Source organism: Triturus cristatus, chromosome 5_2 (genome assembly GCF_964204655.1).
Source record: "Triturus cristatus chromosome 5_2, aTriCri1.1, whole genome shotgun sequence".
NCBI classification, from domain to species: Eukaryota; Metazoa; Chordata; class Amphibia; order Caudata; family Salamandridae; genus Triturus; species Triturus cristatus.
In genome coordinates, this window is record NC_140588.1 from 552,693,238 (window position 1) to 552,706,894 (window position 13,657).

General features: G+C 33.6%; 4 non-coding genes across 4 annotated transcripts; all 4 read right to left on the bottom strand.

The window, feature by feature from the left end:
• Window positions 1–1,259: 1,259 nt before the first annotated feature.
• Window positions 1,260–1,331, bottom strand: TRNAQ-CUG (transfer RNA glutamine (anticodon CUG)). Its single transcript has one exon. It is a non-coding gene; the product is annotated as a tRNA-Gln (tRNA).
• Window positions 1,332–3,776: 2,445 nt separating this feature from the next.
• TRNAQ-CUG (transfer RNA glutamine (anticodon CUG)) lies at window positions 3,777–3,848 on the bottom strand. Its single transcript has one exon. It is a non-coding gene; the product is annotated as a tRNA-Gln (tRNA).
• A 2,445-nt stretch (window positions 3,849–6,293) lies between these two features.
• TRNAQ-CUG (transfer RNA glutamine (anticodon CUG)) lies at window positions 6,294–6,365 on the bottom strand. The gene has a single exon. It is a non-coding gene; the product is annotated as a tRNA-Gln (tRNA).
• Window positions 6,366–8,810: 2,445 nt separating this feature from the next.
• Window positions 8,811–8,882, bottom strand: TRNAQ-CUG (transfer RNA glutamine (anticodon CUG)). Its single transcript has one exon. It is a non-coding gene; the product is annotated as a tRNA-Gln (tRNA).
• Between the last annotated feature and the right edge of the window lie 4,775 nt (window positions 8,883–13,657).

Genomic DNA, 13,657 nt, shown 5'->3' on the forward strand with positions numbered 1-13,657 from the left:
AAGTTCAGATAAGTCCCACTGAAATTTGTACTCAGATCCCTGTTTTCAGAGTCCAGAGTGCTAACCATGACACCATCCACCCTCCCGTACCAGGGTAAGCTTTCCATTTTGACAGAAGAGATTTGCCTCAGGGGGCAACTTATCTTTCATTGAAAAATATTATCTCACATAAAAACCACTGTTCAACAGAGTTATAACGTTATTTGAGTCTTTTGGGCAACATCCTTCCCCAACATAGTTCAATATGCAAAAGTTTACCAGAATAGGAAAGCAATCCAATTCAGTTTCTCTTAGACAGTAGAATATTAAAAACTTTGACATTTCCACATTCCTGCAGCAGTTTATGCTCCTTTCACATAGGAGGTTCCATGGTGTAATGGTTAGCACTTTGGACTTTGAATCCAATGATCCGAGTTCAAATCGCGGTGGGACCATTTTATGACTCTTGACCAAATCATTTTCTTTCAAGTGTATTCATTAATATCACATATCTAATACCGGTAGGGTGAACAATTAATTTATTGATTATACTCTAAAAGTTTATTAGATGTGAGCAAATAATAGAAATTTTTCAATACCTGGAAACTAAATGGCTCAAAATAATGAGAGATTTTACAAACTCACTCTGGTTTCTCAAACTCATCACAGGGGCCTGATGCAAGACATTACTTTTTAAAATCTTACTGTTATTGTTAAGGCGAACAAGGAACTTTTTCATTGCAAAACATTCATTAAAACAAAACTTGAGGAGTCAAACTTTGTATTACGGGGACCGAAGATGTGCAGTTTGAATAATAATCTTGAAATTCAGACGTACAAAGATTTTACACACTGATTTTCAACAGTAAATCCACAACCAAAAAAGTTGAATCTTTTGAAAGACATGTCAAAGGTGTGAATCTGAAATTCACTTTTAAAGACATTCACAATGAAATGCACTGTGTAAGTCCAGCATGTTGTCAGCTAAGAAATCAGCAAAAATGAACTATCTCATTACTGGCCATATAGATGAGAAAGGAAAATAAACTCATGTTTACAATGTGGATGTGAAAGAACAGTTTCTAGGTTCAGCTTCAATATTTATGTTAATGAATAATTGATATGTTCATATTGTCTAACAGCTATCTAGACGGATAAAGCTATGTATGCATCTATACATACTTATGCGTTCATACGCATCAGTATAAAACATTGATATTATGTTTTTTCTAGACCAAATTCTAAAAAATGAGTTAAACAGTGAATCTCATAATTGTAGTAGGTCCCACCGAGATTTGAACTCGGATCGCTGGATTCAGAGTCCAGAGTGCTAACCATTACACCATGGAACCCTCTCACACAAGAGTGACTTTTCCATTGAGACAAAAGAGAGCGCATCAGTGATGGCCTTCTCTTATATTGATAAAAAGATATCTCATTTGAATGGTCATAGTGGATAGAGCTTTAATGTGATTTGATTCTTTTCAGCTATATTCTCTATATAAGTGTTAAATATTCAAATGTTTATTTGAATATACAAGTTATATCACACTGTTCATCTTTGCCTGTAGCATAATAAAACAGTCTACATTTCCAGACTACTGAAGCAATGTCTCTGTCTCCTGCATGGGTGGCTCCATAGAGCAATGGTTGGCAATTTGGACTTTGCATCCAATGATCCGATTTGAAACCTTGGAGGGACTTTTTTTATTACTCTTGAGCTTTTCCATTTCTTCATCTTTGTTCATTGATAGCTCAAATCCAACACCAGTAGGTTGAAAGAGTCAATTATTGAATGCTTTCAAAATGTCCATCAGCTTGAACAAGTTACATCAATACAAACTTTAAAATACTTTGACATCAAATTTCTTCACAAAGTAGTTAGCCATTATAAAATCATATTCTGATTTTCTCAAACGCATTTCAGATGGGTGATTCACAGCATCACTTTTTTAAGCTTTCCCGCTATTGATAAGGCGAAAATAGCACATTTTGAATGAGAAGTTTTCTTCAATCAAACATAGAGGAACCCAAATGATGATCTCATTCAGCTAGTAAAAATGTTGTTTTATATTAGTATGGAAATCGTGAAAAGAAAATGTTTTTCATGCTGATTTACAACAGTTGATCTCCAATCGTAAAATATAAGCTTTTGGTCGGAGGCATCACAGGTACTGATCAAATTCTAATTTTTGAACATTGTTCACAAATCATATGATATGCTTTATATACATAAACTGTATTGTTGGATCAATACTGAGTAAAAAGTGACTATCTCAATTTCTGGACATATAAAAGAGAAAGAAGTAGAAACTCATGTTTCAAATGCTGAGAGGCAACAACTGTTCATGATTTTCACCTCCACTAATTATATTTATTTTTATAATCTATATGTTTATATTTTCCTATAAATATACAGAGACATCTAGCTATATATACAGAGATACATATGTACAGGTTGATTTTTACATGTTTATAAGTAAATGTGATGTTGTTCCAAATAAAACTTCTAAGAACTGAATGGAAAAGAAAATTGTAAAGTTCAGATAAGTCCCACTGAAATTTGTACTCAGATCCCTGTTTTCAGAGTCCAGAGTGCTAACCATGACACCATCCACCCTCCCGTACCAGGGTGAGCTTTCCATTTTGACAGAAGAGATTTGCCTCAGGGGGCAACTTATCTTTCATTGAAAAATATTATCTCACATAAAAACCACTGTTCAATAGAGTTATAACGTTATTTGAGTCTTTTGGGCAACATCCTTCCCCAACATAGTTCAATATGCAAAAGTTTACCAGAATAGGAAAGCAATCCAATTCAGTTTCTCTTAGACAGTAGAATATTAAAAACTTTGACATTTCCACATTCCTGCAGCAGTTTATGCTCCTTTCACATAGGAGGTTCCATGGTGTAATGGTTAGCACTTTGGACTTTGAATCCAATGATCCGAGTTCAAATCGCGGTGGGACCATTTTATGACTCTTGACCAAATCATTTTCTTTCAAGTGTATTCATTAATATCACATATCTAATACCGGTAGGGTGAACAATTAATTTATTGATTATACTCTAAAAGTTTATTAGATGTGAGCAAATAATAGAAATTTTTCAATACCTGGAAACTAAATGGCTCAAAATAATGAGAGATTTTACAAACTCACTCTGGTTTCTCAAACTCATCACAGGGGCCTGATGCAAGACATTACTTTTTAAAATCTTACTGTTATTGTTAAGGCGAACAAGGAACTTTTTCATTGCAAAACATTCATTAAAACAAAACTTGAGGAGTCAAACTTTGTATTACGGGGACCGAAGATGTGCAGTTTGAATAATAATCTTGAAATTCAGACGTACAAAGATTTTACACACTGATTTTCAACAGTAAATCCACAACCAAAAAAGTTGAATCTTTTGAAAGACATGTCAAAGGTGTGAATCTGAAATTCACTTTTAAAGACATTCACAATGAAATGCACTGTGTAAGTCCAGCATGTTGTCAGCTAAGAAATCAGCAAAAATGAACTATCTCATTACTGGCCATATAGATGAGAAAGGAAAATAAACTCATGTTTACAATGTGGATGTGAAAGAACAGTTTCTAGGTTCAGCTTCAATATTTATGTTAATGAATAATTGATATGTTCATATTGTCTAACAGCTATCTAGACGGATAAAGCTATGTATGCATCTATACATACTTATGCGTTCATACGCATCAGTATAAAACATTGATATTATGTTTTTTCTAGACCAAATTCTAAAAAATGAGTTAAACAGTGAATCTCATAATTGTAGTAGGTCCCACCGAGATTTGAACTCGGATCGCTGGATTCAGAGTCCAGAGTGCTAACCATTACACCATGGAACCCTCTCACACAAGAGTGACTTTTCCATTGAGACAAAAGAGAGCGCATCAGTGATGGCCTTCTCTTATATTGATAAAAAGATATCTCATTTGAATGGTCATAGTGGATAGAGCTTTAATGTGATTTGATTCTTTTCAGCTATATTCTCTATAAAAGTGTTAAATATTCAAATGTTTATTTGAATATACAAGTTATATCACACTGTTCATCTTTGCCTGTAGCATAATAAAACAGTCTACATTTCCAGACTACTGAAGCAATGTCTCTGTCTCCTGCATGGGTGGCTCCATAGAGCAATGGTTGGCAATTTGGACTTTGCATCCAATGATCCGATTTGAAACCTTGGAGGGACTTTTTTTATTACTCTTGAGCTTTTCCATTTCTTCATCTTTGTTCATTGATAGCTCAAATCCAACACCAGTAGGTTGAAAGAGTCAATTATTGAATGCTTTCAAAATGTCCATCAGCTTGAACAAGTTACATCAATACAAACTTTAAAATACTTTGACATCAAATTTCTTCACAAAGTAGTTAGCCATTATAAAATCATATTCTGATTTTCTCAAACGCATTTCAGATGGGTGATTCACAGCATCACTTTTTTAAGCTTTCCCGCTATTGATAAGGCGAAAATAGCACATTTTGAATGAGAAGTTTTCTTCAATCAAACATAGAGGAACCCAAATGATGATCTCATTCAGCTAGTAAAAATGTTGTTTTATATTAGTATGGAAATCGTGAAAAGAAAATGTTTTTCATGCTGATTTACAACAGTTGATCTCCAATCGTAAAATATAAGCTTTTGGTCGGAGGCATCACAGGTACTGATCAAATTCTAATTTTTGAACATTGTTCACAAATCATATGATATGCTTTATATACATAAACTGTATTGTTGGATCAATACTGAGTAAAAAGTGACTATCTCAATTTCTGGACATATAAAAGAGAAAGAAGTAGAAACTCATGTTTCAAATGCTGAGAGGCAACAACTGTTCATGATTTTCACCTCCACTAATTATATTTATTTTTATAATCTATATGTTTATATTTTCCTATAAATATACAGAGACATCTAGCTATATATACAGAGATACATATGTACAGGTTGATTTTTACATGTTTATAAGTAAATGTGATGTTGTTCCAAATAAAACTTCTAAGAACTGAATGGAAAAGAAAATTGTAAAGTTCAGATAAGTCCCACTGAAATTTGTACTCAGATCCCTGTTTTCAGAGTCCAGAGTGCTAACCATGACACCATCCACCCTCCCGTACCAGGGTGAGCTTTCCATTTTGACAGAAGAGATTTGCCTCAGGGGGCAACTTATCTTTCATTGAAAAATATTATCTCACATAAAAACCACTGTTCAACAGAGTTATAACGTTATTTGAGTCTTTTGGGCAACATCCTTCCCCAACATAGTTCAATATGCAAAAGTTTACCAGAATAGGAAAGCAATCCAATTCAGTTTCTCTTAGACAGTAGAATATTAAAAACTTTGACATTTCCACATTCCTGCAGCAGTTTATGCTCCTTTCACATAGGAGGTTCCATGGTGTAATGGTTAGCACTTTGGACTTTGAATCCAATGATCCGAGTTCAAATCGCGGTGGGACCATTTTATGACTCTTGACCAAATCATTTTCTTTCAAGTGTATTCATTAATATCACATATCTAATACCGGTAGGGTGAACAATTAATTTATTGATTATACTCTAAAAGTTTATTAGATGTGAGCAAATAATAGAAATTTTTCAATACCTGGAAACTAAATGGCTCAAAATAATGAGAGATTTTACAAACTCACTCTGGTTTCTCAAACTCATCACAGGGGCCTGATGCAAGACATTACTTTTTAAAATCTTACTGTTATTGTTAAGGCGAACAAGGAACTTTTTCATTGCAAAACATTCATTAAAACAAAACTTGAGGAGTCAAACTTTGTATTACGGGGACCGAAGATGTGCAGTTTGAATAATAATCTTGAAATTCAGACGTACAAAGATTTTACACACTGATTTTCAACAGTAAATCCACAACCAAAAAAGTTGAATCTTTTGAAAGACATGTCAAAGGTGTGAATCTGAAATTCACTTTTAAAGACATTCACAATGAAATGCACTGTGTAAGTCCAGCATGTTGTCAGCTAAGAAATCAGCAAAAATGAACTATCTCATTACTGGCCATATAGATGAGAAAGGAAAATAAACTCATGTTTACAATGTGGATGTGAAAGAACAGTTTCTAGGTTCAGCTTCAATATTTATGTTAATGAATAATTGATATGTTCATATTGTCTAACAGCTATCTAGACGGATAAAGCTATGTATGCATCTATACATACTTATGCGTTCATACGCATCAGTATAAAACATTGATATTATGTTTTTTCTAGACCAAATTCTAAAAAATGAGTTAAACAGTGAATCTCATAATTGTAGTAGGTCCCACCGAGATTTGAACTCGGATCGCTGGATTCAGAGTCCAGAGTGCTAACCATTACACCATGGAACCCTCTCACACAAGAGTGACTTTTCCATTGAGACAAAAGAGAGCGCATCAGTGATGGCCTTCTCTTATATTGATAAAAAGATATCTCATTTGAATGGTCATAGTGGATAGAGCTTTAATGTGATTTGATTCTTTTCAGCTATATTCTCTATAAAAGTGTTAAATATTCAAATGTTTATTTGAATATACAAGTTATATCACACTGTTCATCTTTGCCTGTAGCATAATAAAACAGTCTACATTTCCAGACTACTGAAGCAATGTCTCTGTCTCCTGCATGGGTGGCTCCATAGAGCAATGGTTGGCAATTTGGACTTTGCATCCAATGATCCGATTTGAAACCTTGGAGGGACTTTTTTTATTACTCTTGAGCTTTTCCATTTCTTCATCTTTGTTCATTGATAGCTCAAATCCAACACCAGTAGGTTGAAAGAGTCAATTATTGAATGCTTTCAAAATGTCCATCAGCTTGAACAAGTTACATCAATACAAACTTTAAAATACTTTGACATCAAATTTCTTCACAAAGTAGTTAGCCATTATAAAATCATATTCTGATTTTCTCAAACGCATTTCAGATGGGTGATTCACAGCATCACTTTTTTAAGCTTTCCCGCTATTGATAAGGCGAAAATAGCACATTTTGAATGAGAAGTTTTCTTCAATCAAACATAGAGGAACCCAAATGATGATCTCATTCAGCTAGTAAAAATGTTGTTTTATATTAGTATGGAAATCGTGAAAAGAAAATGTTTTTCATGCTGATTTACAACAGTTGATCTCCAATCGTAAAATATAAGCTTTTGGTCGGAGGCATCACAGGTACTGATCAAATTCTAATTTTTGAACATTGTTCACAAATCATATGATATGCTTTATATACATAAACTGTATTGTTGGATCAATACTGAGTAAAAAGTGACTATCTCAATTTCTGGACATATAAAAGAGAAAGAAGTAGAAACTCATGTTTCAAATGCTGAGAGGCAACAACTGTTCATGATTTTCACCTCCACTAATTATATTTATTTTTATAATCTATATGTTTATATTTTCCTATAAATATACAGAGACATCTAGCTATATATACAGAGATACATATGTACAGGTTGATTTTTACATGTTTATAAGTAAATGTGATGTTGTTCCAAATAAAACTTCTAAGAACTGAATGGAAAAGAAAATTGTAAAGTTCAGATAAGTCCCACTGAAATTTGTACTCAGATCCCTGTTTTCAGAGTCCAGAGTGCTAACCATGACACCATCCACCCTCCCGTACCAGGGTGAGCTTTCCATTTTGACAGAAGAGATTTGCCTCAGGGGGCAACTTATCTTTCATTGAAAAATATTATCTCACATAAAAACCACTGTTCAACAGAGTTATAACGTTATTTGAGTCTTTTGGGCAACATCCTTCCCCAACATAGTTCAATATGCAAAAGTTTACCAGAATAGGAAAGCAATCCAATTCAGTTTCTCTTAGACAGTAGAATATTAAAAACTTTGACATTTCCACATTCCTGCAGCAGTTTATGCTCCTTTCACATAGGAGGTTCCATGGTGTAATGGTTAGCACTTTGGACTTTGAATCCAATGATCCGAGTTCAAATCGCGGTGGGACCATTTTATGACTCTTGACCAAATCATTTTCTTTCAAGTGTATTCATTAATATCACATATCTAATACCGGTAGGGTGAACAATTAATTTATTGATTATACTCTAAAAGTTTATTAGATGTGAGCAAATAATAGAAATTTTTCAATACCTGGAAACTAAATGGCTCAAAATAATGAGAGATTTTACAAACTCACTCTGGTTTCTCAAACTCATCACAGGGGCCTGATGCAAGACATTACTTTTTAAAATCTTACTGTTATTGTTAAGGCGAACAAGGAACTTTTTCATTGCAAAACATTCATTAAAACAAAACTTGAGGAGTCAAACTTTGTATTACGGGGACCGAAGATGTGCAGTTTGAATAATAATCTTGAAATTCAGACGTACAAAGATTTTACACACTGATTTTCAACAGTAAATCCACAACCAAAAAAGTTGAATCTTTTGAAAGACATGTCAAAGGTGTGAATCTGAAATTTACTTTTAAAGACATTCACAATGAAATGCACTGTGTAAGTCCAGCATGTTGTCAGCTAAGAAATCAGCAAAAATGAACTATCTCATTACTGGCCATATAGATGAGAAAGGAAAATAAACTCATGTTTACAATGTGGATGTGAAAGAACAGTTTCTAGGTTCAGCTTCAATATTTATGTTAATGAATAATTGATATGTTCATATTGTCTAACAGCTATCTAGACGGATAAAGCTATGTATGCATCTATACATACTTATGCGTTCATACGCATCAGTATAAAACATTGATATTATGTTTTTTCTAGACCAAATTCTAAAAAATGAGTTAAACAGTGAATCTCATAATTGTAGTAGGTCCCACCGAGATTTGAACTCGGATCGCTGGATTCAGAGTCCAGAGTGCTAACCATTACACCATGGAACCCTCTCACACAAGAGTGACTTTTCCATTGAGACAAAAGAGAGCGCATCAGTGATGGCCTTCTCTTATATTGATAAAAAGATATCTCATTTGAATGGTCATAGTGGATAGAGCTTTAATGTGATTTGATTCTTTTCAGCTATATTCTCTATAAAAGTGTTAAATATTCAAATGTTTATCTGAATATACAAGTTATATCACAATGTTCATCTTTGCCTGTAGCATAATAAAACAGTCTACATTTCCAGACTACTGAAGCAATGTCTCTGTCTCCTGCATGGGTGGCTCCATAGAGCAATGGTTGGCAATTTGGACTTTGCATCCAATGATCCGATTTGAAACCTTGGAGGGACTTTTTTTATTACTCTTGAGCTTTTCCATTTCTTCATCTTTGTTCATTGATAGCTCAAATCCAACACCAGTAGGTTGAAAGAGTCAATTATTGAATGCTTTCAAAATGTCCATCAGCTTGAACAAGTTACATCAATACAAACTTTAAAATACTTTGACATCAAATTTCTTCACAAAGTAGTTAGCCATTATAAAATCATATTCTGATTTTCTCAAACGCATTTCAGATGGGTGATTCACAGCATCACTTTTTTAAGCTTTCCCGCTATTGATAAGGCGAAAATAGCACATTTTGAATGAGAAGTTTTCTTCAATCAAACATAGAGGAACCCAAATGATGATCTCATTCAGCTAGTAAAAATGTTGTTTTATATTAGTATGGAAATCGTGAAAAGAAAATGTTTTTCATGCTGATTTACAACAGTTGATCTCCAATCGTAAAATATAAGCTTTTGGTCGGAGGCATCACAGGTACTGATCAAATTCTAATTTTTGAACATTGTTCACAAATCATATGATATGCTTTATATACATAAACTGTATTGTTGGATCAATACTGAGTAAAAAGTGACTATCTCAATTTCTGGACATATAAAAGAGAAAGAAGTAGAAACTCATGTTTCAAATGCTGAGAGGCAACAACTGTTCATGATTTTCACCTCCACTAATTATATTTATTTTTATAATCTATATGTTTATATTTTCCTATAAATATACAGAGACATCTAGCTATATATACAGAGATACATATGTACAGGTTGATTTTTACATGTTTATAAGTAAATGTGATGTTGTGCCAAATAAAACTTCTAAGAACTGAATGGAAAAGAAAATTGTAAAGTTCAGATAAGTCCCACTGAAATTTGTACTCAGATCCCTGTTTTCAGAGTCCAGAGTGCTAACCATGACACCATCCACCCTCCCGTACCAGGGTGAGCTTTCCATTTTGACAGAAGAGATTTGCCTCAGGGGGCAACTTATCTTTCATTGAAAAATATTATCTCACATAAAAACCACTGTTCAACAGAGTTATAACGTTATTTGAGTCTTTTGGGCAACATCCTTCCCCAACATAGTTCAATATGCAAAAGTTTACCAGAATAGGAAAGCAATCCAATTCAGTTTCTCTTAGACAGTAGAATATTAAAAACTTTGACATTTCCACATTCCTGCAGCAGTTTATGCTCCTTTCACATAGGAGGTTCCATGGTGTAATGGTTAGCACTTTGGACTTTGAATCCAATGATCCGAGTTCAAATCGCGGTGGGACCATTTTATGACTCTTGACCAAATCATTTTCTTTCAAGTGTATTCATTAATATCACATATCTAATACCGGTAGGGTGAACAATTAATTTATTGATTATACTCTAAAAGTTTATTAGATGTGAGCAAATAATAGAAATTTTTCAATACCTGGAAACTAAATGGCTCAAAATAATGAGAGATTTTACAAACTCACTCTGGTTTCTCAAACTCATCACAGGGGCCTGATGCAAGACATTACTTTTTAAAATCTTACTGTTATTGTTAAGGCGAACAAGGAACTTTTTCATTGCAAAACATTCATTAAAACAAAACTTGAGGAGTCAAACTTTGTATTACGGGGACCGAAGATGTGCAGTTTGAATAATAATCTTGAAATTCAGACGTACAAAGATTTTACACACTGATTTTCAACAGTAAATCCACAACCAAAAAAGTTGAATCTTTTGAAAGACATGTCAAAGGTGTGAATCTGAAATTCACTTTTAAAGACATTCACAATGAAATGCACTGTGTAAGTCCAGCATGTTGTCAGCTAAGAAATCAGCAAAAATGAACTATCTCATTACTGGCCATATAGATGAGAAAGGAAAATAAACTCATGTTTACAATGTGGATGTGAAAGAACAGTTTCTAGGTTCAGCTTCAATATTTATGTTAATGAATAATTGATATGTTCATATTGTCTAACAGCTATCTAGACGGATAAAGCTATGTATGCATCTATACATACTTATGCGTTCATACGCATCAGTATAAAACATTGATATTATGTTTTTTCTAGACCAAATTCTAAAAAATGAGTTAAACAGTGAATCTCATAATTGTAGTAGGTCCCACCAAGATTTGAACTCGGATCGCTGGATTCAGAGTCCAGAGTGCTAACCATTACACCATGGAACCCTCTCACACAAGAGTGACTTTTCCATTGAGACAAAAGAGAGCGCATCAGTGATGGCCTTCTCTTATATTGATAAAAAGATATCTCATTTGAATGGTCATAGTGGATAGAGCTTTAATGTGATTTGATTCTTTTCAGCTATATTCTCTATAAAAGTGTTAAATATTCAAATGTTTATTTGAATATACAAGTTATATCACACTGTTCATCTTTGCCTGTAGCATAATAAAACAGTCTACATTTCCAGACTACTGAAGCAATGTCTCTGTCTCCTGCATGGGTGGCTCCATAGAGCAATGGTTGGCAATTTGGACTTTGCATCCAATGATCCGATTTGAAACCTTGGAGGGACTTTTTTTATTACTCTTGAGCTTTTCCATTTCTTCATCTTTGTTCATTGATAGCTCAAATCCAACACCAGTAGGTTGAAAGAGTCAATTATTGAATGCTTTCAAAATGTCCATCAGCTTGAACAAGTTACATCAATACAAACTTTAAAATACTTTGACATCAAATTTCTTCACAAAGTAGTTAGCCATTATAAAATCATATTCTGATTTTCTCAAACGCATTTCAGATGGGTGATTCACAGCATCACTTTTTTAAGCTTTCCCGCTATTGATAAGGCGAAAATAGCACATTTTGAATGAGAAGTTTTCTTCAATCAAACATAGAGGAACCCAAATGATGATCTCATTCAGCTAGTAAAAATGTTGTTTTATATTAGTATGGAAATCGTGAAAAGAAAATGTTTTTCATGCTGATTTACAACAGTTGATCTCCAATCGTAAAATATAAGCTTTTGGTCGGAGGCATCACAGGTACTGATCAAATTCTAATTTTTGAACATTGTTCACAAATCATATGATATGCTTTATATACATAAACTGTATTGTTGGATCAATACTGAGTAAAAAGTGACTATCTCAATTTCTGGACATATAAAAGAGAAAGAAGTAGAAACTCATGTTTCAAATGCTGAGAGGCAACAACTGTTCATGATTTTCACCTCCACTAATTATATTTATTTTTATAATCTATATGTATATATTTTCCTATAAATATACAGAGACATCTAGCTATATATACAGAGATACATATGTACAGGTTGATTTTTACATGTTTATAAGTAAATGTGATGTTGTTCCAAATAAAACTTCTAAGAACTGAATGGAAAAGAAAATTGTAAAGTTCAGATAAGTCTCACTGAAATTTGTACTCAGATCCCTGTTTTCAGAGTCCAGAGTGCTAACCATGACACCATCCACCCTCCCGTACCAGGGTGAGCTTTCCATTTTGACAGAAGAGATTTGCCTCAGGGGGCAACTTATCTTTCATTGAAAAATATTATCTCACATAAAAACCACTGTTCAACAGAGTTATAACGTTATTTGAGTCTTTTGGGCAACATCCTTCCCCAACATAGTTCAATATGCAAAAGTTTACCAGAATAGGAAAGCAATCCAATTCAGTTTCTCTTAGACAGTAGAATATTAAAAACTTTGACATTTCCACATTCCTGCAGCAGTTTATGCTCCTTTCACATAGGAGGTTCCATGGTGTAATGGTTAGCACTTTGGACTTTGAATCCAATGATCCGAGTTCAAATCGCGGTGGGACCATTTTATGACTCTTGACCAAATCATTTTCTTTCAAGTGTATTCATTAATATCACATATCTAATACCGGTAGGGTGAACAATTAATTTATTGATTATACTCTAAAAGTTTATTAGATGTGAGCAAATAATAGAAATTTTTCAATACCTGGAAACTAAATGGCTCAAAATAATGAGAGATTTTACAAACTCACTCTGGTTTCTCAAACTCATCACAGGGGCCTGATGCAAGACATTACTTTTTAAAATCTTACTGTTATTGTTAAGGCGAACAAGGAACTTTTTCATTGCAAAACATTCATTAAAACAAAACTTGAGGAGTCAAACTTTGTATTACGGGGACCGAAGATGTGCAGTTTGAATAATAATCTTGAAATTCAGACGTACAAAGATTTTACACACTGATTTTCAACAGTAAATCCACAACCAAAAAAGTTGAATCTTTTGAAAGACATGTCAAAGGTGTGAATCTGAAATTCACTTTTAAAGACATTCACAATGAAATGCACTGTGTAAGTCCAGCATGTTGTCAGCTAAGAAATCAGCAAAAATGAACTATCTCATTACTGGCCATATAGATGAGAAAGGAAAATAAACTCATGTTTACAATGTGGATGTGAAAGAACAGTTTCTAGGTTCAGC